This window comes from Anser brachyrhynchus, assembly GCF_964034855.1.
Source record: "Anser brachyrhynchus genome assembly, chromosome: 2".
Lineage (NCBI taxonomy): Eukaryota > Metazoa > Chordata > Aves > Anseriformes > Anatidae > Anser > Anser brachyrhynchus.
The window spans coordinates 106,978,082-107,005,645 of NC_137695.1; the positions used below are offsets into that span (position 1 = coordinate 106,978,082).

The window sequence follows — 27,564 nt, forward strand, 5'->3', positions numbered from 1 at the left end:
GTACACCTATAGGCCACAAGTGAAATTATCTGGATCAGAAAACATCTAGATATTGTTTGTAATACATCACATTAAAATGAGGTAAAGTTACTTGCTTTTGCCTGGAACAAGGACTACTTGAACTCTAAGAGCATCCTACAACAACCACCTACTCTCCTAGTGCAAAAAGAGATTGTTTGGAAAACACATCACCCAATGTTATAACGGCATTTAACATTAAGTTCAGACCACTGTGGATTTGTCATCAGAGGCCTTCCCTACTTTCAGCATGAGATTGGACTATTTGCTAGCTCTTTCCATGTCTCCCTCCAAGTCACGACTGAGGAACAAAGGTTCATTTAGTCTGGTTAGCTCCAGTCCTTCCGTATGTCAATTCCCCCTGTTTTCTGGATCAGTGGCAGCCTCTAGTTATTTCCCAGTGGCCTAGTTCCAAGGTAGGACTTTCCAGGGGCTGCACAAAGGAACAGAAGTCTGATGATGCTGGTGATGAGCCAGGACACTTGGTTTCCAAATCAAGATAAAACTGCATTTATACATTTTTTTTTCCCTGTAGGAAGTTTTTTTTTTTTCCGTTCTTTGTTTGTTTTTATCTACCCAGTGTAGATCTCATCAGAACTGTTTTACACACACTTGCACACTCCGCTGCCATTGTCCTTTATTCCAGGGCTAAGTGTTAACATTGTAAAATGCATTAATATATATAAACACATAATTGAGTAAAATCAGTCTCCATCAGAAGTGAACTGTCTGAAAACATTGTGATACTCTTTCACTCTGGGAATAATCAAGACTGAGGCAAGCACTGCTGAATCCTGTTCTGGAAGACCAATTCCAAACACTTTGAGAAGCCACATCATGAAAATTTGCTCCTAATATGTTATTTTTGTGTTTCCTATCAGAAACTCCTTGGCAAGCTTAGTTATGACAGAATTACTCATTATCTAGTAGCAGAATGGAGCTGAAAACCAAGCAAGAGTACTAAAGGAGGTTTTTGTTTATATTTTGCACTCTAAATAATGGACAAAATTTGTAAATAGTAAAAGCTTGAATGTCTTGACCTAAATGTTGATATTTCAGTCAAAATAATTTTTTGTTTATCAAAAATATTTTGGGTCAGTTCTTACAAAGAAGGAATGAACATCTGAGGTCTGAGTACAGCAAGGACAGGTCCACAACTAATCAGCAGAAAGGCTTGACATTGCAGCAAGAATACATGCAGATCAGATAGCCATACTGCCAGAAGTCCTCTGTGCTTTCCCCACTACAATAATTACAGAAGATATTGCATGTACATTTGCATCTTTATCAAAAACAAAGAAAAAAACAATAACAACAACAAAAAAGAAAAACTCACTACAGTTGCATACAATGCATCTATCAGTAGTGTTAGTGGAAAAGTTTGAGTTCATTCTATTTTCAGACACGTTGTTAAAATGACACCTAAGTGTTTAATCAGTGTTCTGATACAATTTATTTGTAAAATATTACAAAAACTTACGTGGCCATATTTCACTGAAAAGAGATTAGATTCTCTTGAGTTTTTGGTATTCAGCTCAAAAAGTGTACCTGACCAACCTAAATAGGGCTAAATCTGTCTAGCTGCCTATATGACCCATTTTTGCCATCTTAAAGCCCATTAGCCAAAATACTACAGCAAACAAAGATTTGTGAGCCTATCTATACATAAGATTGTTTTCATTATTAACACACACACGTGTCTTGAAATTATTTAATTCAAAACATTAACTGTATAGATTTGTGTACGCACTTATGAGGATCTTTTAAACAAAAAACTTATTTGAATGCAATATTTTTTGATATCTTGAAATAGGCAAAAGATGAAAAATGCTGATCCAGCTAAATAGTTCAGCCTACTGGTTTTGCTTATTTGTGTCATTTTGGAAGTCAAAGTGTATATTAAGAGTGAGAAAAAAAAATTCTCCTGCAGAGAAGCATAAGGTGTAGTAGATTTGGATTTAATTCCCATCTCAAAAAGAAACTCTCATTTTTGTAATCTTAATTGACATAAAGTTAAAGAAGACCACTTCAGCCATTTAGTTTAGATAGCTGCACCTACAGTGAAAAGTACGCTATTTACTGTGGGTGTCCAGTACAGCTGTTGTTTCATGGTAAAGCTCATATGGCAGGACAACGCTTGACTCACTGCCTTGAAAGGATGAACTGTTGCACATACACGAACATCCTGGCATCGGGAAAAGAGTTTCAGCAAGGTGTCAACTGTCATTACTTCATGCAATTAAGCTGAGAAAAACTCTTTCTGCAACCCTGAATCAAATTAATTTCCTCAGCCAGTGACTGAGGAAACCCTGTAGAAAGAAACCCCGAGCAACATGTTCATTTAAAAGAGGAACAACTTCCCCCTTTTCACCTCTCAACACCACTTACCAACAGTGTCATTTCTAGGGTTTCTGGGTTAAAAGCTCAGGCAACGAAGCTTGCTCTGTAGACAGGCCACAGACCTCATCATCATATGGTGAATGCCCAGGAGCTTGCTCCTTCTTCACGAGACCTTCTGTCCTCCAGGGTGAGCTGGCACATGTCGACTGATCTTTGTCCTGGCAGTCGGTCGGTGGCATGGACTCCTTCCAGGTGGGGGCAACCAGCCCTCCAACTGTTGTGCTAATATTTGTGGTCTCTGGGCAGGGCAGGAAGGGTCATGGACACTGAGAGAGCACAGTGAGACTTCTGTGGTACAGCAGGGTGAAAAGAGCACGCATAAACCTGCCTGGCTGCAGAGTACAGCACAGCTGACTTTGCACCAGTCTACGGTCCTTTTAATCTAGATGAGAGCTGCCCTAGTGTGACCTACAAGCTGAAGAATTAGTTAATTTTCTCCTCTGATTAATAGCTCATGTAAAATTAGTAGGAAGGAAAAAAGATGTGCTAGTTAACCACCACATCTTTCTTGGCGGGAGGATGTAAACGCTGAAGGCAGAGATAATATTACCTCCCTTGGGCATTAGACACTTGGTGGTTTGGAGCACATGCCTTTGATAATCAACATCAGTATCTCTTTCATGTCACTGAACAGAAAATAGGGCCTCTTCAAAGAGACTAACTCAGAAAAGAAATTGTTAAACAGGCCTGACTGGGTTGAGCAATGCTGGAAATTAAGTACCCCGGAGGGGCAGGATTAGAAGTGAGGTCAGTACTCTCAGCCAGGGCAAGGGAATACATTAATAGCCCTCTGTACTGCCTCTGAAGTCAGGATGGTTGTCACCGAATATCCATGCAGCCCTCTCTTTCTCCCCCTCCATCTGCTGCCCTGATGATTAGCATTCTGCCTTCTTGTCACAAAATAGATGAATTAGTTGGTGGCCAGGAGCTTACTGGCCTAAGCTTTTGAACTGAGGCAGAGCTTCAATTACACAGTCTCGCTGAGATATTTTTTTTTTTAATCCTGACTTTTTCAAAATGTTAATCCACTAGTAGATACTTGTTCTTTATCTAAGACACTAAGGCGTTCAGCAAACGCACATGAAAGAATGAGGCTTTGTTCCTTTGCCATCCGGACTCCTGTTTCGTGTGTGCTTCAAATAAGGGAATTACTTTCTAATGACTCACAGTTTTCTTTGCTTTAACCCTTCCAGAGACAAGTGACTTGATGTACACTGATGACATCATTTCATTCTTGGATGACAACAACCGCAGAACTAACCTTTCAGCAAAAGCACCTTTAGAAAAGCACATCTGGTTTTAGTCCAGGAATTTCAAAGGTTCTTCCTAAAACTGGGCTCTCAGGAGGGATGTGCTTCATTACTAAAGACACCTTGCAATGCCCTACCCTTCCAGACTGGCAAAGCTGCTGAAGTGCTGCAGAGTGAGAGAGGGAAGAAGGGGCTGTGCTTAAAACATATCTCCACAGCATATCTCCACGAGGTTTGCCTGTCCTCTGTAGCTGGATGATGTGGAGGCAGAGAGCCCCTGGGGCTGCAGGCAGGGGCAATGCACCCACCCCAATAGCACAGCCTGCATCAGGGCAGGGACTGATGCTGATACATGTGTGCCGCTTGCAGGTAAAAATTCAAAGATACCACCTAATGAAAGCAAAAGGAAACAAGATGTTTTGTTTAGGTGACTTCAGATACAGGCTATCCAGCCTGTATTCTTTGAGTCCAGACTTTTTGCCAAAACCATTTTCGTGTATGGTTCTTATTAACAAGGGCTTAGTTTCTGTCCAGTATAAACATGTATAAACCAACTAATTGCTGCCTACGCAGGCCAGGAAACTTTGTCAAATGCTTTGCTAGCAAGCATAGTACATAAGCACAAATGCATCTGGTGGAGTCTGAATTTGGGTGTAGACAGCACCTGAGAGAGTTTGTCACTGCCTGCAGAGGTCTGGGCATACACTTCTTGGGCTGAATGTCAGCAATTTGATCATGTGTTAAGTTGATAAAGAAAAATGGAAACACCTGAGAGCAAATCTTCCACCATCTCACTGTTGCCCTGGTTTAAATTGCTTTGCACATTCTGTCTCCAGTCTACTCAAATATATCATTTCTTTCCATTTCCATTTATTTCCAGGAGCAGCTTCTTACATTTTACCTCTTAGATTACTTCACAAAGACTTCAACAGCCAAGCCTCAAGCTTTGGTATAAAGAGGACCATAAGGCCAGAAGCAGATTTGTTTCAGAACGACAGCAAGGTAAGCTCCCAAGAGGTTCACAAATTCTGCGCTGTTTCCGGTGAAGCAAAGAGCAGAGCATGGTAAGCAGGGTCCTCCCAGGGCTGCACAAATGTGCCACGTGCAGAAATGTCTCAAACATGTTTCCTGTGTGCCCAGCCAACAGGAGTGCCAATGAAAACAGGAGAGATTAAAACTTTATCTCAAAGAGCAGACTGCAGGACTGCTTTCCCACAGCTTCTGCTTCAGCTTTGGGAATTAAGTAACACCAGGGAGGGATCTAGCGGGTGAACAGTGCACCCCAACTATGTCCAGGCCTCGCCCTAAATCGGCTCCATCCAGACTGGGCAGGAAACTACCAGCACCCTTGCACAGCATCAATCTCTGTAGACCCAGCAAGCCAGGGAACAAGAGATAACGTTTATGGCAGAACTCCTCTCTCCCAAGCCAAAATCCTGCACATGGCAATGTTCATCACTTAAGCTAATACATTCCTCCTTGCACAGAAATAACATACATCTCAGAGAAGACTTCTTTCCAGAAGATCTCCAAGAATTGTACAGAAAATTACATTTCACAACATCTTTTTCAAGGGAGGTACCACGGAATATGTTGTGGGTTTTTGTTGTTGTTTTTTGTTTTTAAGTGGGAAAAAAAAGAGAGTGATGGTGAAATCAAGCATCTCTCTTAGGCCAGAGTGAAATCATAAGCATACTGATCGCGGATTTCCAGTGTGCATCACTAGAAACACACACGTTATTCCATGATAAACTTTAGGAAATCCCATAGCCAAAGCCTGGATGCTATTTTAAGTTGGCTAATGTAGATGAAGTTTGTTACCTATATTAAAAACTTAGTCGTGTTTCAAATTCCGCTGAGTTCTCAGTCAACTGTTACCCAATTCACCAGTATCCATATGGGACCATGAGGTCAACACAGATCTGTAGCAATAGGATGTTTCTTTTTTAATTAAAAAAAAAAAGGGCGGGGGGGGGAGATGTATGCTATGCATTCATTCAAAGATCAGTAAAACTCCTTGAATATTTCTCTCGTACTTCTACATAATGGATGCATCATTGCCCAATGCAGCCTCAATGCAAGATTTCATGCTTCATTTATGCTTTTTAATAGTTTGTATGTATTTTGAGTAAATGGTTACAAATCTGCAAATTTAATTCAAAATGAAGTCTCACTATAGCTTGCTTAGCCGAGAGATATTTTGCTGGAAAGCCAGAAGAGTAAGTGTGACAGCCTGCTCAAAATCAGAGTCACAGAATGGTTCGGATTGGAAGGGTCCTTAAAAACCATCTAATTCCAACAAAAAAGTTGTCTTCCCTTTTGTTCTACAAAAAGAAAACACAAAGCCACCACTATTTTCTGATTTCTTGACTCTGCCTTGCTGCGGATATCAAAAGACACAACTTCAAGGTAACAGTCCAGATATGTACGCTTGGGCCAGTAACATGGCATCAACAGTACCAAAGTGAACAATGCAATTAAAAGAGTGCTTGGTTGTTGAAAATTAGCCTGATTAAAGCTGAAAAATGCAAACTTGTCAGTAAGTATTTAGATGCTACCAGTGTTGCGTGTAAGGGTGGGTCAAGGATTTTTTAAACTTTATTTTTAAGGATGCCAAGTCACAGAACTTGGAGCTACATTCGCCTTCATGGTGCACTTGTTACTGCAAACAATACCTGCCTTGTAAAGGGGTCCTTGTTGACAATGACAGATCTGAATAAACAGTCATTTGGCACATCGGTTTCTATTAGCTCAAGTTTACATGCCTTGTCATGCTCCTCCAGCTGTCATTTTTCACCGGGCTTTGTACAAGATCAGCAAACACTCTTTCCCCATGTTTCTTTCTTAGGAGAAGATGAAAAAAAAGGAGGGGGGGGAGGACGGGGCGACAGAATCCTCAATTCTTCTGCAGGGCACTCCAGCTTTGCATGGAAGAGCCAGCATGAAGTCTTTTGTCCCAAGATCAAGAGCTGAGCCCTGCTGTGCTGTGAAATCCCAGGCAGCTCTTGCAGCAGAGGAGCTGTGCTCAGAGGCAGCACGCTGAAGCCAGAGCCCTGAAGCGAAAGGCAGCCTGACGAGGGGGGTTGTTTCAGTAGCACGTAGTTGGCCACAGAGCCTTGGTGCTACTGATGTATCTGCAAGCCAAGGAGTTGTCAGAAGTCATTTGTTTTCAGCTTTCCCTGACCTTAAAGATATATAAAAATTTCTGTGCTCACACTGGGCCACTGGGCGCTTGCTCATGCTCTGCAGAGGGAGAGGGCAACTCAAGGCTGGGCACAGCAGGCAGCTTCAGGTGTGCACATAGGGACATGCAGACATATACACAGAAAAATAAAGTATCTAAGAGTTTTGGCATAAAACCCACATAAAGAAAATCCTGTCTACTCAGCAGCATATTTATAAATGTGATCCAGAGACTGACCCTAGCACAAAGCAAACCCTGAGTTTAGGCTGCATGCTTGTGCTCAGTGACTGATGAGAAGTTGTAGGACACTGTCATTGCCCCCACACACCAGCACAAACACTGCCCTTGGCTCCGTCTGCTTCCAGATTAAAAAAGGTGACTTTGGGGGAGTCAGAGTGACCTTGGCTTCATTGAAACTCCCCACATGCTATTAAAAAGCCAGCATGGGTTTGCAGGAATAGCAGGAACCGTATGGGAGAGCACCAGGACTGGGGACACTGGGGACAGTGGAGCTACAGATCCAAAGGTCAGCACCGCTCTGCGGGGAGTGCCTGAGCCACATGTGTGTGATTCCAGACCCCAGACTAAACAGTGCCAAAGAGCTCAGCAGCCTGGGGAGAAAAACTCCTCTCCTTCCCTGCCTGCATACAGCCTTAGCTCCCCGAGACTGCATCTGCTGTGGGGATCATTTAACCATCAAGAGCACCTGGGAGTCAGGCTGTGTTTGTTTTTATGAGGAGGAGCAAAGGGCTAATCAGCAAAGCAGAGAGGGAAAAGCAGATGACAAGCTGGTTTCGTGGCCCTGTCTGCTCTCCTGTACCTCTCCAAGAGGGCTGCAACACCCCGGGTCCCAGCCCCTCCAACCTAGCTTCCATTCACGAAGGGATGTTAAGCAAATCACATACACTTTTCCCTGTTAAACTCCCACTGAGTGAACCCTAACACCATGCAGACTGAGGGATGGGTTTCACACCCCATGAATGCAGTGCTCACCCGCCAGCAGGCTCAGGGTGCTACACAAGCACCCCACGGTGGCCTGCTGCCACCCCATCACCACATGCCACCACCAGCACCCCACGCACACCAGCATGGGGGGGAACCTGGGGGTGGGTTCGTCCATACAAACTGTTTGTGGTTTTTCACCTTCAACGCCACCTGGCTACAATGGTGGTTGTTAAACAGCGCTGAAACTTTCATTTTTATACCTTTGGGGCAGGCACTTTCCTGCCCCATACATCTAAACATTAATGAAACAGCTGGAGCCCCGCAAACAGCGAGAGCCATGCAGCCGAGCCCTGAAGGGCAAACTGCCCCTGACATGGAATGCTAGAAAATCCCAAGATAAATCTGTGAAAGTAGCCTTCAAGCAGGATTTGGTGCCACGGCCTCTGTTCATCCTTAGATGTTATTGCCTCTGAGCAGGATGAGTATCAACACAGGGGGTAGCGGACCTTTGTCATGCAGCAGGAATGTTAACATCCTCCAGATTTAAATGGCGCCATCTGAAGAGCAGTTCATGTTCTGAAATTAATTTTTCATGTGTACATCATGAGGTCCTAATAAAAATGTAAAAAACCAACCAACCAAAAAAAAAAAAAACAAAAAAAAACACCCTGTCTTTGTTGTCCTCCAATCCTAACAGGACTCTCTTGGCATTTCTCTTCACTGTTGGTTGTGGACAGCAACGTTGCTGTTAAGGTTATGTTACCAGCCTCACAAAATGAAATGGATAAAAAGACAAAAACAAAAAATTAAAACAAAACAGAAAAAGGATTATGGTTGATAATGGGGAAAATTTGGAAAAAAAATAAAAAAAGAAGAAACAGTAATGTGCCAGGAAATGATATAAAAATTAGCAGGGACTTTTGATGTTTTTTTTTTTCCCTCCTCCTTCATTCTTGACTGAATTATAGGGCGTAGCATAGTATTTTCAAAGCATCTTTTACAAACTTTATTTAGTTCAGTGATTCACACTTTCTGAGCAAGGTTAACCACAGGGAGGGATGTTTCTCCCTTTGCCCCTAGCTGTTCCCCAACTTTCAGCTAAAATGTATCACATTGTTAAAAATAATTGTCAAAAAGGAACCTTTCCTGATCTCCTCCAACTGCATTGTTTTTTCCAACAATGCTCAGGATGGTTCATTACTTACTAATTTTAGAAAGCAATTTTTGAGTACTTTGCAGAATCCAAAGCCTCTTGCATAACACAGATGCACATAGTTAAGATGGAGAACGTTATGGTCATTGCCCAACAGAACTAGTCTCCTTCTTCCTAACACACACCTCCAGTCTGCAAAAGCAAGAAGTTATCTACTTAGGTCAGCTGACTTTCTCTCCTAAACAAAATAAACTCCTCAGGAAAAGCTGGAGCTGAGATCAGATGCAAATGAAAAGACAACAGAGCCTATAGGGAATTCTGTGCCTACACTGACTCCACCTCGATCTCCATGCTCTAGCAACCCACCTGAGAAGCACAGGCTGGAAGTCAACGCTGTTCTTGGGACATGCTTCACTGTGATCATCTGAACAAGCGCGATCTGTGCACAACTCCTCATCCCTTCTGGCTATGTAATAGAGAGAATAGCATCAGCCATTTCAGGGCTCCAGCATAGTGAAAAAACTTATATTGGGAACAGGGGGAACTCTATACTCAGTTAAAGCAACAAAAAAGTTGAGTGGATAGGGTGTGACAGTCAAAGTAGCCAGTTGGGATCAGCAGAAGTAAGAAAAGAGAGGTTTGAAAAAAATTCAGAATCTTTTCAAAGAGTATCTGACTATTGGAAAATAAATAAATAAAAATAAAATAAATAAAAAATCAGTGATGGAAAATTTTACTCTGTCCCGCTTCCTTTTTCATCGACTTCAAGAGAAGCTCCTGCTGTCTCCAATAGAAACAATTTAAGGCCAGATCTGTTTGAAGGGAACACAGAGGAGAGCCTCTGGTTTCTTTCCAAGAAGCAGTTTATTTTAGATTCACAAAAGGTCAGGAAGAATAAATTGCAATGGATACTCTTCCTGTGTAGACAAACATATTTCCAAGGAGAAACATGATGTTATAAAGAAACAAACAAGTAAATACAAGAAGGCTGAAGAGAACCCCAACCCTAAAATCTTTCTGACTGTGGAATGGTATCACTCTTACACATGCTCAAGGAATAAAATTGCATTTACAAAAACGGTGGAACAAAATGGTGGCTGTGACTTAGGTAAGTGCAGAAGGTCACTTTCAGGAGATGGTTACACATCAGAATGAATACCCTAGCACTGAATGAAAGTCTGCCAGCATGGTTTTGTCTCGATCATCTATTGTAATCTCTTACAACACAGGAAATCATGTATCAGCCAGAAAATCCATAACTCCGCTGGAGAATACTGAATGTGTAGGATAATATATGCTGTCTGTTACCTACAGGATGTGAGGAGGTTTATTTAGGTCCTTCATCCCCATTCTGCATGCTGTAACATCAGCATGTTTAAATGCTTGGATGCTTTCATTCCCACATGGCTTTCTCCAAACACATATGTGCATCTCCATTTCACCAAGTGATGGAGAAAAAAGAATTAACTGGAGGATGCTAATCTACACAGATCATAAACCAAGAATATTATAACAACATATCATAAACCAAGAATATCATTTCTGTGGGTGCAATCCACTACTAGATGGTTAGAATAGTATACATTTAACAAAAATTTATGAGATATGTAGAACCTGTAAAGGGAAGAAACTACTGGATACATTTATGTTATTGTCTGTTGATGCCCCGAGTACTAAGAAAGCCTACCAGGACTTGGAAATAGCATTGTTGTGTCTCCAGAGGACATGGTTTGTTCACCAATGCCTAACCCTGAGCTAGATTTTGACTTGGGTCAACACAAGCCCTAAGGAACCCTGCCCAGACTTTTATGGAGGAAGTCTACCATCTCTCTAGGAGGCCAGATCCCCTCTGCTCCAAGCACTGGGAGCCATGGCTCCAGAGCTGGGATTTCTCCATCCTACTGCCATAGCACAGCAGTAACACCCTGCTGAGTTTTTAAGAAATAGTGGCGTTTTTGTCTAATTGCTGTGATCAGTGATACCTTATGTTAATCAAATGACACCAACATAAAATGATGGGCTGCTGGAGGACTAGAAAGCAACATACCCTCAACTGTTTCTGACATGTTTGTGTGCACAGTGCAGTTTACCATTAAAAAAGGGCAAATAGTGACCTATCTCCAATTTGGGGCTGAGTCCCTTAAGTAATAAATTGAAAGCTAATGTCTAAACAAAGAGACACAACTACAAATTCAGTTTGACACTCTCCAGGAAAAGGGTCATTAGGCAGCAGAGGCCAGATGATCTTCATCTGTCCTTAAGGAGATTTCTGCTGTACTTTAATAACCACTAAAGATATTATTCTTCTTTAGTCACCCCAGTTCCTAACAACACAGCAGTGTGAAAAAATCAGACCAATTACTGGATATAGGTGCATGATAGCTCTACACGTGCTTTGTTTTTCCCCCCCCTTGTGAACCATCACTCAGAAGCACAGCCCACCATGCAACCTGCCATGCAGCAAAGGATGCATTTTGCTCACCATGTCCCAGGGCTGGGATAAGGCTGTGGCACCACGGCACATTCTGGGGCGTGGGAGGGGAGCTGAAGCCACCAGCGGCATTCCTTCAGGGCTAAATCATAGGAATCAGCATGATCCATGGCATCCCAGGCCACCACCAGATTCTCCACCATCATTTACGAATGATGGATGTGAAGTAATGCTGAAGGATTTCATAAAATCATCTCCTTGCCTCTTCTCTGCATAATCCTGGGGTATAATCCTAAGGAACGAAATAGGATTTCAACAGGTAGGCAAAGTGTGACGCAGCTATGTGACTTTTCCTTTTTGAAGATAAATCCTCTGCTTTGAAGATAAATCATCAGTTTCTGAACTTCCAGATGGCTGGAAACACACATAATCCTTCACTTTGGAAGACTACTTACTATCTTCTCCACCCCCTGAGGTTTTCTGTCAACAGTGATAACTTCCATCCAGGATGAGAACTATTAGAAAGCATTAAAAGTGTTTCCACTTAACTGTAACCAAATTATTTTTTAGGAACTCATAAAACCCAAGCAACTCTTCTTCCATTACGTTCTCCCAGCAAAAGCCAGTAATGTTTCCAGACAGACAAGAAAACAGCTCTACTCTAAGATATTTGAAAGAGACTTACATCCCCTGAAGAGAATTCAAAGGCAGCAATCAGTGGCATAAAGAAAACGGAAACAACATTTACATTAACAATATATATTCTAAAGCTGAAAAAAAAATCTGCTGAAAAAAAAATGCAGAAAGGGATGTGAATTTACTGACTACCAATTTAATGGAGTCACAGTGATGGAATAAGTGCCTCATCCATAACTGAAGGTCTCATTTTAGGAAATGTCCAGAAGCTTTTTTCTGTCCTGTTACATAGTTCTTATGTCTTTCCCCTGCTTCCTCCTTGTTTTAAATTAGGAACCTACATGGTCAACTGCCAGAATGAATGGAAAATACTTGTTCATTCCAGAGCACACAGCTGTATGCAAATATTCCCACTAAAACCCCATTCTAACTTCTCTGCGGTCCTGTAGGCTGCTGCATTCAGTCCATTCTGGACTGTAAAATCTAATGAGAAAATGCTCCCACAAACTGTGCCTGACCCCAAAGTAGGAGAGCACAGTTAACTGTGTGAACTTTTAACTTCTAAAATGCAGGATTCCCTGGCAGATGTCATTGCTTCTGACAAAGCCCATCCTCAAACAGCAGCAAGTGTACATGATTCCTATGGATACATGCTGCAGGGGCAGGTGGACAGTTGGTATTTTATGTCTGTCATTGACTTCCAATAACAGTGCACTCAGTTGCTCACCCCTATAGGTCAACAAAGGCATGGTGAGCGAGTTCAGATGAAGACAGGCTGTTTAATGGGCTGCATATTTAAAGGTGGTGAGCTTCTTCAGAAGCGATGGGCTGAAGGAAGACCTTGTGCATCAGTGGCATCCTTCTGAGTGGGTGGCTTTGATGTTTAACATGAGCTGGAGAGCAACGGCAAGCAGCTCTGGATGGAGAACAGGCCCTGCTGGACCCCAGAGCTCTCAGAGAGATGCAGGATTATCCTACATCAAAACTAGAAGCCTGCTTTTCCTCTCCTCCCTGCCTTTATTTTTTATTTTATTTTTTTTATCTGCAGGCACTTTCAGAGCAATAGGTATGTAGGTTAAATAATTCCCACTAGCACAATTGCACCTACAGCTGTGTTTTTTAGTCAGCCTGCCTCGCTGTCATACAACTGAGAAGGAGTTCACAGACAGGAACTGCTCTGCTCTTTAAGGTAAAAAATGTGCCACACAATACCCTGCCTGATCCAGTAAGGAATTTAAGCATATATTTAATTGCCAGCATGCTTTGACTATTTGCTTGCAGAAAAGTGGCCCAAACCTAAGTGCCTTGCACAGCTCAGTGCAGCAGTGCAACAAGTGTTATGGGATCTCAAAGAAAATTGTCAAAATTAAGGTTTAGATTTTAAAAGTCTATCCAGAGGTGGGCTCGATGAGAAAATAAGGGCTGCCATGCCTAAATGAGCACATCTGGCTAGCTTTATTTTTAACAGGACAAAGACCCTTTTCTCTGAGGCCAAGATATTATGTCTTTAATCTTTTTCCATATTCCTCATGCTTATCGCTTATGGGCGTATCATAAAGATGTCTTTATCACTTCTTCCTTTTGATTAAAGGCTCTGAGTAATGCTAGCCAATATCAATAACGATGCCCTAAAAATAACATTAGCATCACACTAGAACCTTGCAGGGAGCACAGCATTAATCCTACTAGTACCTCTCCTACGGATCACTCCAGCTTTCTCCGAAAAGACAACGAAGAGCAAGGCTCTTCAATTACCTTATGTCTGGAATTTCATTCGTCTTAGAGAGTGAAACCCTCAGTGATCTCTTCTTTATTACTCAGATATTATGCAAGCAGGTTGAGGGCTGAGAGGGAAAAAATAATTTGGCTCAAAACCTTATCCCAAACAGAAACCAAATGTCAGCCACTTTTGAAGTACCATAAACTTTTAAAACATTTGAGTCTAAGGAAACATTGAAAGTAATTAGTTTTACCTCACATTCAGAGTCCACAAAACCAAAAATTATCCCCACAGGTATGGGCATATATACACATTTAGACAGAAATATACATAGATCAAAAATATGATTGAGGTATATCAGCCATGTGAAAGGTGAAACTACAGCTAAACCCCCTCAAAAATCCCCATAAAAGGCATTGATTGCCAACCAGCCAATTTATTATAGACAATTGGTATGTATATAGGACACAATGATAATAAGGACACTTTGTGGTCCTAAAGGAAATTATTTCCCACAATTGTTATTTCAACAGTGCTCAGAAGGATTACAAAATCCCAGTTTCATGCCATTCTACAGCAGACTAATGATTTCCCATAAATTATAACAGATTTCAAGGGAAAACAATTAATGGTCACAGAATCAAAGACATATGAAAGCTTTCAGATTTAAAGTGACATTTCTCATTTGAAAATATGCTTTTAATTAGCTTCTTCCTGAGACTACTGAAGGTACATTTCCCCCTTACACTGGAGAGAACTTCTACACTCAAGGAGATTGCAAAGCTGTGATCTACGACCACAAAATTATTAGTAAACTGGCTGAATACTCTTGAAAAGAATAAAATGTGGTAAACAGTCCAAAGATGACATTTCTACATTTCTATCTTTCACTGTCACAATCAACTGCTGAAGAAAAGACGAACTATAATGATATTCTTATTGCAAACATCCCCAGCACAACCATCAGACCAAAACCCTGCCTCAGCTACTGAAGGGTGAGGCTCTGCATTACTCATGTTGCGTGAGAATTTTCCTTTTACTAACTTAACATAGCATTTCAGTCTCATACCTCATTAATGCTCTTCAAGCAGGTAGCAACCAATAAAAGGACTTTTTTTTTTTTCAGTACGTTGGTTTTTCAGTGTTTTATGCATGTCTTGAAATAACTAGCAACTTATTTGTGCATGTACATGTCTAGACAGGTGATTGAAAAAAATGTCCTTGGATTCATAAAACATGTCACAGATTATTATGTTTCTCTACAGAGACTTAAGAAACCAAGACAAAAACATTACTAAAGTTGACCAGATGCTGAGAATTATTCTGATTTTGAACATGTTCAAGCAAGACAAAGATGTCTGACCTGCTTTTGATCATTCATTTTCACAAAATACTTCAGCCAGGCATTTGAGATGCATGCGCTGTTGGTTTCTTTGAGCAGTTACAAATCAAAACATGTGCAGAGCTGAAACGCATTCAGTTATGTGGAGGTTAATAAAATGTCCTGGGCTGGAATCTCTTCAACCAAACTGCTTAAGATTTCTGTACATATGTTTGCATGGGGTATATTTGAAGTTGGATTTCATTCATGGTCAAGATTGCCAGCAAATCTGCTTGATGCCTGTGATTTTCCTTTTTTTTTTTTGAACCTGTTAATGACATTGGGCTCTGTACATCTAGTTATGTTAATGAAGCAATCACTAGTAAAAATAAAAATAATAGAAAAGAAATAAAACCCAGGGTATAGCTGAGTATATACTATTCTGTTACATGATTTGCTTTCTTAGCAATGGAGTAAGGGGGGGAGGCCAGAATTTTGAGTCAACATCCTATCTAAACAAAAGGTATTTTTGTTTCCAGAACTCCCAAATTTCTGGGGGCACAGGGCCTAAACCCAGATGTCCAGTGGCACTTGCTTTCAGTGCTCCTTAACTGAACAATGAGGTCATTGGTCCTGCAAAAGGGCTGATGCTCCATAGACATTCCCATGATCCATAAGGTTTCTCAAGCCTCAGATTTCACTGTTTAAGCCAAACCTCCTATCTAAAAATCTCAGCTATAGATTGTGGCAATAGCACACCAATTAAGGTGAGGTGAGACAGTAAAACAAAACGAACAAGGCAGAATGAAAAAAATCTCTGATCTGCCTACCATAAATCTTTGTATGTTCTATCCCAGAAAGAAAAAGGGCACCTTTCAAAATACCATCAGAACCTCTGTCAGTAAATAAAATTATATTGTATTACTGATAATGAGCTACAATGCAGTGGTACTTTTTTTTTTCTCCCCCTCTTAATTCATTCCTTTAAACCTTGTCTGCCCAGCATATGGAAAGCTAGTAGAGTTCTTGATCTTCTCTCAAGTATCCATAGGACCACACATTGGCACCTGCCTGGAAATTTATTGTAAAATTTGTTGCCAATTAGATTTCACATGGACAGCAGAAATCAGCACAAGCAGAAAAAATGTGTCTTTTAACAGCACACAATGTTTATTCTGCTTCAGATCCAGTCCAGACTGTTCACAGAGACCTGGGGATAGTGCAAGGAGTATCCTTGTGCTTTTACAACACCCATGCCGTGAAAGATGTGCAATTCCTCCTTTAATGAGGGAAATAGTTGTTTGATTTATAGCCTTTGAAAATATCTTCATGTTAAAGAAGATGTATTTGCAGTTCCAGACAGAAATGAGCTGTTTGTAGCAAGGAGTCAGCTTGTTTCAAAAACGAGACCTGAAGATTACATGGATGAGAGACAGCCCCTATGTCTTGAAAGCAAGCGTCTCTTCAAAGTGGCCAACAGACTCCCTGGATTTTTGGGAGCTTCAAAATACAAACATAGTAAAGTAGCCTTATCTTCAACTGACCAGAAGATTTCATGCTTTCTTCATGTCTTCATGGACTTCACATCGTGAAGTGGACCTTCACCATTTCCGACTGAAGGGTTGTTGTGCTCCAGGCACCTTAGGATGTTTATTAGGAAAAAGGATGATGCTTCATGGCTTTAGCAGAAGCATCTCTACCAACCCAGTCGATGCAGCTCTTTGGGAGTCTGTCACATGGGTGCTCTCCTAACTCTCCCAGCTGGGCATCATGCTGGATGGGAAGTGCCTGCTGCAGAGCCCAATTCTTAGGTGCGAGAAAGAGCAGCTCAAGCATCTAAGGTAGACTTACTGAGTGACCCTTGGGAATGACCGAAACGAAGATGGAAGCAGGCAGCTACCTGTACCTGGAGGCAGATCCTTAGGACCTGGATACATGGTGTTGATGTGGAAAGGCTCTCAGCAGCATAACCCCTTACTGTCAGAAATCAGAAAGTAACTCAATCCTGTCATGAGTAGGGCAATGCAAAACCCACCTCTCTTGAGCATGAATCTTGGCTAAATCCCTGTTACCTGCTGCAGTAAACCTGCACGAGTTGCCCACCCTTTCTGTGCCCCAGTTCACCCTTCTGCTAAACCAGGATAAAATTTCTTGCTTACCAATTGCCACAGGAAAATAGTAACCTAGAAAAATAGCAAGATAGATTTAACTAGGCTTATAAATTATTTTGATATTCCCAGATGAAAGTTCCCTGTAAGTATAAAGTTTTATTATTATTTCAGCTGCTCCCTTTCATAGTGTTATTGCCAAAAAAAGGCTTTAGGAAAGCCTCAGATTAACCATAATACTTTTCTTGTTAATGACTAGCAAAACATTATACTTTGCACATATGGGACACAATTGCTTGGTTTCACTTCAGCACACTAACATTTAAGAACCAAAGCAAGTATCCATCCATGTCTTGCTCAGACGTGACATAATTTTCTCTCTTGGAGAATACGTTTTGGGGACAATCTGGCTATGCTTGTTTGCAACTTGCATGGTTTCAAATACAATTTATGGAGAGACTAACCTGAGGTCAATTATTATTACTGTCTTGAAGAATTGATTGTAAACTGGGAATAGCTCCTGCTTTAATCATTTCATTTGTTCTACAAAGCAAAATGGAAACAGTTTATTGTGAAAAAAATGTGTCTTCCAGTGTAAGCATCCAATATAAAAAAATGCAAGATTAAAAACGATAGCTTTCAGCTGTTGCTCAGCAAGTAGTCAATGTTTCTTCTCTTCTGGAAAGCCAATACTCCCTCTTCAGGGAAATGTAAGTGGACAAAATCAGAATGGGAGACTAAGAGAGACTTAACAAGACTTCAGTCAGGCCTGTGATTCTCTCCATAGATGTTTAACATCTTGTTCACTACCCGCAACTGCTGCATGTGGGTTGTTCCTGAAGTGGCCACTGTTCATCTACGTTGAGAGATGCCATAGGAAACTTTGGTGAAAGGACTTGATTATGTGCATGTAGAACAGCCTTGTCCCAACACCATAGCTCAAATGCAAGGTAAACCAAGAAGGATCAACCAATCCCTAATAGAAAGCAGGAGGAGGAATTTCAGAGCAGCTTTTACATTTCTGCCTGGAGAATATCTATGAGCTGTGGTTAGAAACAAAAGATTTCTGCAAGGATTTACTAGTATTTTTCAAAACCACATCAAATGGAAAACCCAGAACCACAGAAACACTGGGGTCAACCCTGAACTTCAGTATTCCTATGAATGCATGGATTAATGAAAATATGTCTGCAGATATTGTGGCAAAATTTTCCTATGTATATTCATAACATCTAATATGTAAGTACCTGAAAAATACCCAAAAGTGGAGGCTGAAATTCTATTTTGGTCAGGAGGATGAGGTTTCCAACACAAAGGCTTTCTTTTGCTTTGAAATGGAGGAGGTGTTTAGTGTGATGAACTTTCAGTAGTTTCTTCGCTTGTCTGGTTGGCAACCCTATCACTTTCCCACAGTTTAATAAAGCTGTTTAAGGGCCAAATTCCAATCCCAGTCACACTCTGTGCTCTTCCCTCCCCCAGCCCATGGTGCTGGAAAGAAGATATGCCACGTACCCAGCTGGGACTGAGGACAGTCCAGACTTGGATACCAGAACCCACACAGGGTTAGTCAGAGTCTGGACTTAAGACAGAAAAAACACAGCATCCTCCCACCTCCTCCTGCTGTCACCGTCACGAGAGCTTGGGCCACAGCGACATCTTTCTCCATGCATGTTTCCTTGGATCTATTGAAAGCCTTGCTGCATGAAGTTGTTCCACTTACCAAAATTTTTTTTGCAATGCATCCAGTCATCAGCAAGCAGGATGCTCAAAACCACCACACACACATATTGGGTGCTAAAAGCAGTCACTGTCTTAAGTCTCTAAATTGATCAAAGTCTTGGAAAACTACTTCTGAAAGCCAGCCACCTTCTAAGCAGTATAAGCAGGAAGTTTCTCAGCTTGAACTGTAGGGTTATGAGGTACTTTGCTTGTTTTAAAAACCTAATTTCTCCTAAATGCAAGATGTAGACTGCAAGCAGTATTTTGCGTTTATGTCTGGTTAAAGCTACCTGCTTACCAAGGACATTGGTTTTGCTGCTGGAAACATGGGGGCGAGATGCATCAATGTATCATGGGTTCTTTCCAGGTGTCAGACATGGTCTAGCTAAACAAGTTGCATGTCCCTAAAGCACTGTTGGGCACATCAGAGGGAGTCTGCCCTTGGCCTGTCATCAAGTTATCCACATGTGAAAATGGGTGCCATCAGTGCAGGAGAGACCCAAAACAGCTGAGTCAGAGCAAAAAGCCATGCAAAAGTGGGTGGCTCACGGCTTGGATTTTGATTTCAGCTGTGCTGATCCCTGAGTACCTTTCACTGAAGCCATCTGAATTGCCCCAAATATCCCCTGACAAATAAAATTAGATTCTGGCCCAAGACACCTTTCCATTTGTATGTAGTTCTTCTGTCACATCAGTCAGTGGAGGAAGGAACAGCTTCTTTCAGACTTTTATAATTAGATTATTTAATTAGCTCTGAGTGTCTGTTTAGGCTTAAACACCTGCAGCCCAGCTGACTAATGCTATGCTGCTCCCCCAGAAACTTGTGATGGGATGGCATTGCCCACGCAGAAATCTGCAGCCTTAACCTCAGCCCCTGCACCCATGGCTGTCACACCTACAGCTTGTCCTCTGCTGCCAAGAGATACAAGTGCTGTCTGAAGCCAGTTCCTTCACATGCTCAGGATTAATAGTGCATCTCTTCAAGCCACATCCGCTGGCTTTTCCATTGTGTATACTGCAGAGAGAAAGATATTGCTGATGCCAGATTCTGCCACCCTCACTTAATCTGAGCAATAAATGACCCCGTGAGTAATCTACAGATGACAGTGAGATTATCTGAAGAATAAGGAACAGATTTTTTGGGGGGAATTACAATGCAACAGAGTTGTTATAATGTCTTTCAAAGCATGAGCCTAGGGTAGTACACAAAGTAAAAAACTGTATCACAGTTTGGCTGCAGTGGCTCGATAAAAATTAAATGCTTTACACCAGACAAAAGCCCCTGCTATTAGCCAACAAGCAATATGAACTGATGGAATACAACAGCAGGTAGACTGGTGGCACTCCCAGATCTCCAGCCTCTAGGCTTGCATGCTAGGGCTGTCTCCCAATAGAGACAAAGTAGTTCACCAAACCCTCACATGACAACTCTTTAACAGCTAAATATAGAATGTGTGATTCTTACAGTATCTAGCAGTAAAAATCCTGCTTTGGGGAAAAGACAAATGGAAGAAGTAAGGAAAAAAGTGACAATACAAAGTCTACCACGTATTTTGATTATGGTATCACCATGCTATTTTCCAGCAAAAGGAAATGAATCTGACATTAACTCACTGCAAGTCAGGAGGAATGTGTCCGTTCTGCACACTGAGTGCAAAGGCTCAGGATGCAAAGCCTTTGTTCACACTAAGTGTCACACAAGACCCCAGAGGTGCAGTTTTTCACCATGGTAGGAGGCATGTCACAAGTGGACCTGCTGCAAGCATTTTTTATGCCTACACCACTCGAAACTTTATGCTGGATGGCTGAGTCTTCAGCCTAGTGAGTGACAGCTTGATGTTCACGTCAGCCTTCTTGTCACAGCAAGTGCTCACCATCCCCAAGAAATCCCATATAATTGGGCTGTACAGAGCAGAAGCTGCTTTGCCTATAGCTGTGTTGCACCTCCATCCCCAATATGCTCAAGCAGATGACAGGGTAGCCCCAAACAGCTTATGATGCCCTATCAGACTTGCCTTATGTTTCCATTAGTAATGCGAAAAGACAATTTCTGGCCACAAAATCATGGAGACATTTTAAGTGACAGCCACTACATTTTTATGTCAAATACAAGCAGCCAAGTCAACCAGAAAATAACCCAAACTTGCTTTCACCCTCAGTGAGGATTATTTTTATTTCACAGTCTAGATCAACTCAAAGGCAGCATCTGAGCTCCCTGGCTTTGAGTGACATTACTGTCAATCCAGCGCACTAAGCAAGTTGATCATTTTACAGCCAAGGAATCAAGATCTGTCTTGTTAATATCCCGCTTTATATATAAATCTCATTGTACTGCATATTAAAAAAAAAAACAACAACAAAAGAAAGGACTCAGACTCTGCTGCTCAGACTGCTTCAGCATGCTTTGAGCTAACTAGAGACAAACACAGCAGGCTGAGGACATCTTTGGGAAAGGTCAGGAAGTATGTTATTTATATAAAAGGCAGTGCTGAAGGGAAAAATAGCAGCAGGATGAAAGAAATGGATGTTATCCTGCTGCTAATGACTGAGCAAAGGGGATAAACATGATGGCATGCTGAAGAAATTTGACGCACGCAGCGTTGCCTACCTAGCAGAGGCCCCAAAATGCAAGAAACGGACTTCTTAGATAACATGGAGAAAGAGGTAGAATTCAAAGTAAGGCAGTAGGAAGAGGATTCTGACTGTACTCCAAGCAGTAATTATCAGTAATCCCAGCAAACTTAATCATACATTATCCAGAAGAGGAATTAAGAGCTACTTACTCAAGGATAAACAGAGAAAAACAGCAGTCATCCAAGACTATGATCTTACTGCCTAAAAGCAGTCTTCACACTCAGCAATTGCTTATGTGCAGCCAATTCTTTAAGTGAGCTTCAGCAGAATAATAAAAAGTACAGCTACATACCTATACCTGTAGAGACTGTTGGTAATTTACTCTCCCTGTGCCTTTTGCAGTAAGAGGTAGAACCTACATCACTGAAGCCAGGTGTTAGATCAAACTATAGGTTTGGTCAAAGATGAACAACGTCAACAGGCACGTGAGGCACCATGGACCTTGGTTGACAGGTTGTGCTTGTATGGTAGTTATAGCCAGTTTTGTGTGGCCATAGGCCCTAGCAGCAGTCTGTCTCAGTGTGTAGTACATAGGTATACCTCTTGAAAAGTGAGGTCAATGAGTACATATGGCCCTCAGTCTATTAGCAGTCTTTCAGGAGATCTTGAATAAGAAATTGAGGAGAAATTTTTCAAGGTTTTAGATTATTTTACAAGTACCATTTCTCAAAATTTAAGCCTTCAGTCACTGACTTGCAGTGAATCAAGCATGCAAATACATTCATTACTTCAGAATACACTTTTTTTTAAAGCTGGGATCTGCAAAGGAACATTGAGAGAATAACAGAATCCATTGAACAAATTAGACTTTGTACCAGAAAGTGATCTTCTAACCCAAGAAAAACAACAGAAAAGAAGCAGTATGAAATTGGTCAACCTAATAGGAGTATTGACATCATTTCTGCATCTGGTGTTTTGGAGCACGCTATCTCTCTCAGCTTTCTTGAATCATATCCTTAGAGACAAATAGATATGTTTATACTTAAGTGACTTAGCTAGGAAGCAGAGAAGAAAAGCCAAGCTAAACTAAACCCAGAAAAATATGAAATATTCAAACTGTGTAGAATGTAGCTGTGGCGTGCAGGATTTCAGCACGATTAACAAACATATTCAGTAAGGCTAATTACATTGTAACGTGTCCTTGTGCTGGGCAGAACATGGAGGTTTGGAAATCCTTCTCTTAACGATGCCACATAAGGGATAGCAAGGTACTTTGCCATCAGCAGCAGCCCTCCCTGGCTTCCCACACAGCATCCAGCAGCTTGCCAGACCCTTATCTCCACACTGCTACACAGCTGCCTCTAACCACCTGCTATAGGGCCAGGAAGCCCACCTCAGCTCTACTTCAGCATCCTGACCCAAGAGGGCTCTGGGGAGCAAAGGTGGCTCATTCATGCACAGGGCAGGGCTAGTTGTGCACATAGACCTCTGCATGAAGTCAATGGAGATTTTTTGAAAATAAAAATGGAATTGTAATGAAGTTCTTTTGGAAGTTATTAAGAATTACTTGCCAGAACCCACTAAATAGCCAAATCTTACAGTATTTAAATCCTAAGTACAGGAACTACTATAGCATAGACATTAGAAGTCACATTACATTTTAAAGGATCAGTAGGTGAGATATAAGCATACATTACAACAGAGCTTATCTAACAAATTCCAGCCTTGATAAACTAATATTTTACTGAAAAAACTAGAAATGTCTCCCCAACCATACACTTACAAGATACTTCTCTAAAATACAACACCATAATACAGAAATACTTTAAAGGAAAAACTATTCTCACCAGAAGATGATGTACCATCCTAAAAGATAACCATATTGGATCAAGCCTCATTAAAAGGCCAGATTAAGAAGGAACTGCATCTGTCTCCTAGATTTTTTACCTATAAAAACAAAGATGAAATAATGGGAAAAGGAAACAAGCTAGAAATTGCTATTTAGGAGTTTAAATGATAGAGTTACATGCCTATTTTTATAGGTATCCTATCTTTATAGATCTGAAATGTTCTTTCTTCGGCTGAACTTTTCCACATGGGAAATATTTTGATCAACTATCACAATAATTCTTTTATTTAAAATACCCTGAGCAAAGTTCATACCAGGGTTCTTCTGTGCAGATATTCTATTTTTAATGGTGTCAGACTTTTACAGAAAAATGGTGACATCTACTTAAAATACAAGCTATCAATGAAGACTTTAAATTTAAGCCAATTGAAACCCATGTAGTAGAACCAGTAGTGAAAACAGCCAAAAGATTACTATGCATGTTTATTTTATGTTGAGAAAAGCAAGGGGGAGAGGTGGGGAAGAGATCCCACCTCATACAGACTACCAAATCACTGCGGGCTGCTCTGTTTATTTTCATGGGCTACTTATGACCCCAGTGACAGACTTAGCTTATGTGGATATACATCCATAAGGCTACCAGTCCCATGGTTACGTACATCCGTAACGTAGGGCCCATTAGCTCAAGCACAAAGTTATTTTTTGAAGTTTCCGTAGAGGTGCTTAAGACCTCTGAACAACTTCACCAGTACAGTTTCCCATTTGCACAATCCAAGAGGGGTGGAATAAGGCTTTATGGATGGGGAAAAAAGCAGGAAATTCTTAAAACAGTATTTTGCACACACACACAAAACCTAAAAACTAGACACAAGGTGACATACATCAGACTGTCTTTTTTTTTTTTGTGGTTTTGTTTGTAGTTGGTTTTGTTTTTGTTTACAGAGAACCTGAAATGAGACCCCACGTCCTCTGCTATAGGGGATTCTATTCCTATCCCTCCTACATGTTGTTATTCCCATCTTTACAGCACAGAGAGATTGTACTGCTACAAGTATCCTGGTTCACAGAATGGCCCCACAATGCAATCCAGATATTTTAGAGAAAGCTCCTCTCCTGATCACATGGCTGACAAACTTCAGAACAGGTTGGAAGCTCTTTTTGTTCCTTTTATCCTCAAAGCAACAGTTCACAGCATACTGTTAACCTGATGTTCCTTCTTCTAAATCTCATCTGAAGATGACCTTGGGTGAACCCCAAAAGCTTGTCTGTTTTATTGGCTTCTTCCTGTCAGTGCTCTCCATTGTTCTAATGAAAGCAGAAGGGGGAAAAATATACACCTCCCTCCAAACTACAGCTCACATAGGAGGTCTCTGAAGGGATTTAAGATGGCATTGCACACCACTAGCAAATAGTTACTGGTAGTGAAAATTAGCAGTAATGACCCTACATTACAACAGGCATTGACCTTTTACTAAATGACACCTGGGACTGCCTGTGAAGTTTGTAATTGACATAAATATATTACTAACCACTTAAAACACTTCCAATACAGGCCCAGATACTTTCTAACACAGCCACCCATAGCACTTAAATAACTTTGGATACAAAATGGCCAATGTCACCATAAGTTCACAGAGTGAGCAAGTTTCATAACAATAGTCAGGTCACCAAAACCATTTACTTGGGAGTCAGAAAGTTCCCTCATCAGATGAGCTAGTGACTCATCTGGAGACACTGGAATAGTTACTTGAATAGTTTTCTGTGTCACCGAATGTTTTGTGATTGTCTACTGCAGATGGCACAAACTCCTAAAGTGTGCTCTCATCGCACTGGGGAACCTCCACAGAAGAGGGCAACCAGTGACCTGGTCCCAGCCTTGTATCACAAGCAACACAGAAAAATAAATTAATCCCCTGCTGTGGAGCAGATTTATGGAAACCCCAACATACCTGTTGTATTTAGTTCCTGGTAGAATTAATCTGAGCACAACATCCTTGCAGACTGGCTGCCTGGGCTTAACATACTTTGTGTTAAGCTCCACTTGTGTTTCCTGGAGCATATACTGAACTCTTATCTCTCTTTGATTCTCTGGGGACAGACTCTTGGAACAGCTCCTAAAGCTGGTGCGTCACCACCAATATCACTTGTTTTCTTTTAATAGGTGTGGAGACAGCCACAGGGGATCCATAATTCTGTGTCTGACTCCAGTATTGTCTCTTTTGCATGTGTAGATTGCGTTGCCAAAAATGATGGCAGGAGATCAATCCCACTCCAGTACTAGCCAACATACAGATAATCTCATACTCATTGCCAGCCCTGACTGGACAGAAGCTTTTGTCAGTCCTCCTCATTTTGTCAGAAATAATTTTAGGCAGGAGAAAACCCTCAGTTTCCCCAGACTACATAGGAAAACAGCTACTTTAAACTGAAGGAATTAAATCAACTTCTTTACACCTGCTTCATTTCATGGAAGTGCAGCTCATTGGAAATGTATCTCACAGAGGCCAGTTTTCAAGAGCTGAGCTCTGATGGGCATCAGCTGAGAGTTCTGGCTAACCAAGGGCAGAAGAGTAGCTTCCACCAGCCTTGCACAAACTAAAAAGTGTTTTTACAGTCTTGAAAAATCCTAAAATAAAAGATACAGCCAGAAACAGCAATATTTATCTACAGTGATTTTACTAAAATTCAGATGTAGCAACCTAATGTGATGTTTAATCTTAGTCAGGAGGGATCAGTCTAAGTGTGCCCTATAGTCCTACTAAAGTCAATAGCGTCTTCAACAAGGAGAGCCTTTCTTAAATGGAAGGTGGCACTGCTGTAAAAGTGCATGGCTCTGCATTTCAAACTACAGCTCAAGCCATGCTGAAAGTCAGAATTAACCAAAGAATACCCCCTTTCTCTCCCAAGAACGAGACTTTTGCAGTAATTACCCTTATTATTCATCCTGAGACTGTCACAGCAGTCTTAGAGGTATACATATAGGCTCTGCAATCCATTTATTCACTCTTAAGCAGCAAAGTTCCCCTGCATAAAGATCTACAGAGGAAAAACTTCCAGTAGTGTTGGGAAGGCACAACCACCCCCTCTAAAAATCAGCACAAAAGCTATATTAAGACTTACTTTTTTAAATTATATTCCACAGGGATAAATCCTCACCAAACCACACCAACATGTTCCTTACCAGCTTTTTAACTAATGAGCAGGTTGTCTAGCAATTTATCACCTGATAGCAATTTATCACCTGGCCACCATCCTCAGCTCATTGGCACAAACATAAGGAAGCACAAAATAGGGGTGACTGCAAAACCTTTTGAAAGGTCAGTCCTTTGGATAAGAGGCTTCCTGAGACAAATAACTTAATATTTAGGAGGGACAGCTGGAGTCACAGCTATAGCTGTTGAATGAAAAACAACTTCCAGCTCATGCCATTTAGGACAAATCACAATCCTAGGAAGTGTTTTATGCATGTACAGCACTACTTACTCCAGTAAAAGCTTAAGTATATTTACTTAATCTGAGCTCAGTTGTAATTTTTAGATGGCTTAAATATCAACAAATATTTTTGATGGGATTTGCAATCTGGAAGTATGAGTCTTTTGTACACAACCCTTATAGCACCTTTGTTTCTGTAAGATAAGAAATCTGTAGATGTATCCAGTATGGAAAAAATACTGGGACTACAGCTGAGAGAAGTTTTTAAGCAGTCTTTTATCTGTCTGAAAAATGAAGTTCATCAAGCCTAAAACATTTTAGTGCTGATTCATAGGTCATATGCAGTGTGTGTGCCTGGATGCACGTCGCTGCCTCAAAAGGCTTGTGACAAACCCTAAAACTGTTTGCTAACTGAGATTACAGTTAGCAAGAGTTAGCCACAGTACAGATGACTCTGGCTCTTGGAGTGGGAACCCTGCTCATTCCCATGTTTCCCTTCTCCATTCCTTGTCCTCCTGCCTTGAGCATGGATGTCAGACAATGCCAGGGCTGTAGGACAGCCTGCCCCTAACGCAGACGTATGCTGCTGAAACTGCTGCTGAACATGAGAAATAGTTTCCCCTTCCTTCCATTGGATGTTTTATAGCCCTCTAGCTAAAACACACTGCACCACAGACTGTTCCAGTTGAAATCCATGCCTCACCTCCTCCACCCCAGTTACTCTGCCTTCCCTTAGGCTTAAAAATAAAATGTAACCAAACAACAGATGTAGCCTCACTCCTTGATTGTAACAGCTACAAAAACAGCTAATTATTAGCAACCCT

The 27,564-nt window shown here is 41.2% G+C and overlaps 1 long non-coding RNA gene across 2 annotated transcripts; it reads right to left on the bottom strand.

Annotated features, from left to right (window-relative positions):
* Window positions 1–470: 470 nt before the first annotated feature.
* LOC308188893 lies at window positions 471–27,448 on the bottom strand. 2 transcript variants are annotated; one of them, XR_013945850.1, is made up of 5 exons: window positions 26,429–27,448; window positions 11,433–11,673; window positions 9,317–9,416; window positions 8,465–8,564; window positions 471–8,373 (listed from the first exon to the last, which is right to left on the bottom strand). It is a non-coding gene; the product is annotated as an uncharacterized lncRNA (long non-coding RNA). The 2 variants fall into 2 exon arrangements; XR_013945849.1 differs by lacking the exon at window positions 8,465–8,564.
* Window positions 27,449–27,564: the final 116 nt, after the last annotated feature.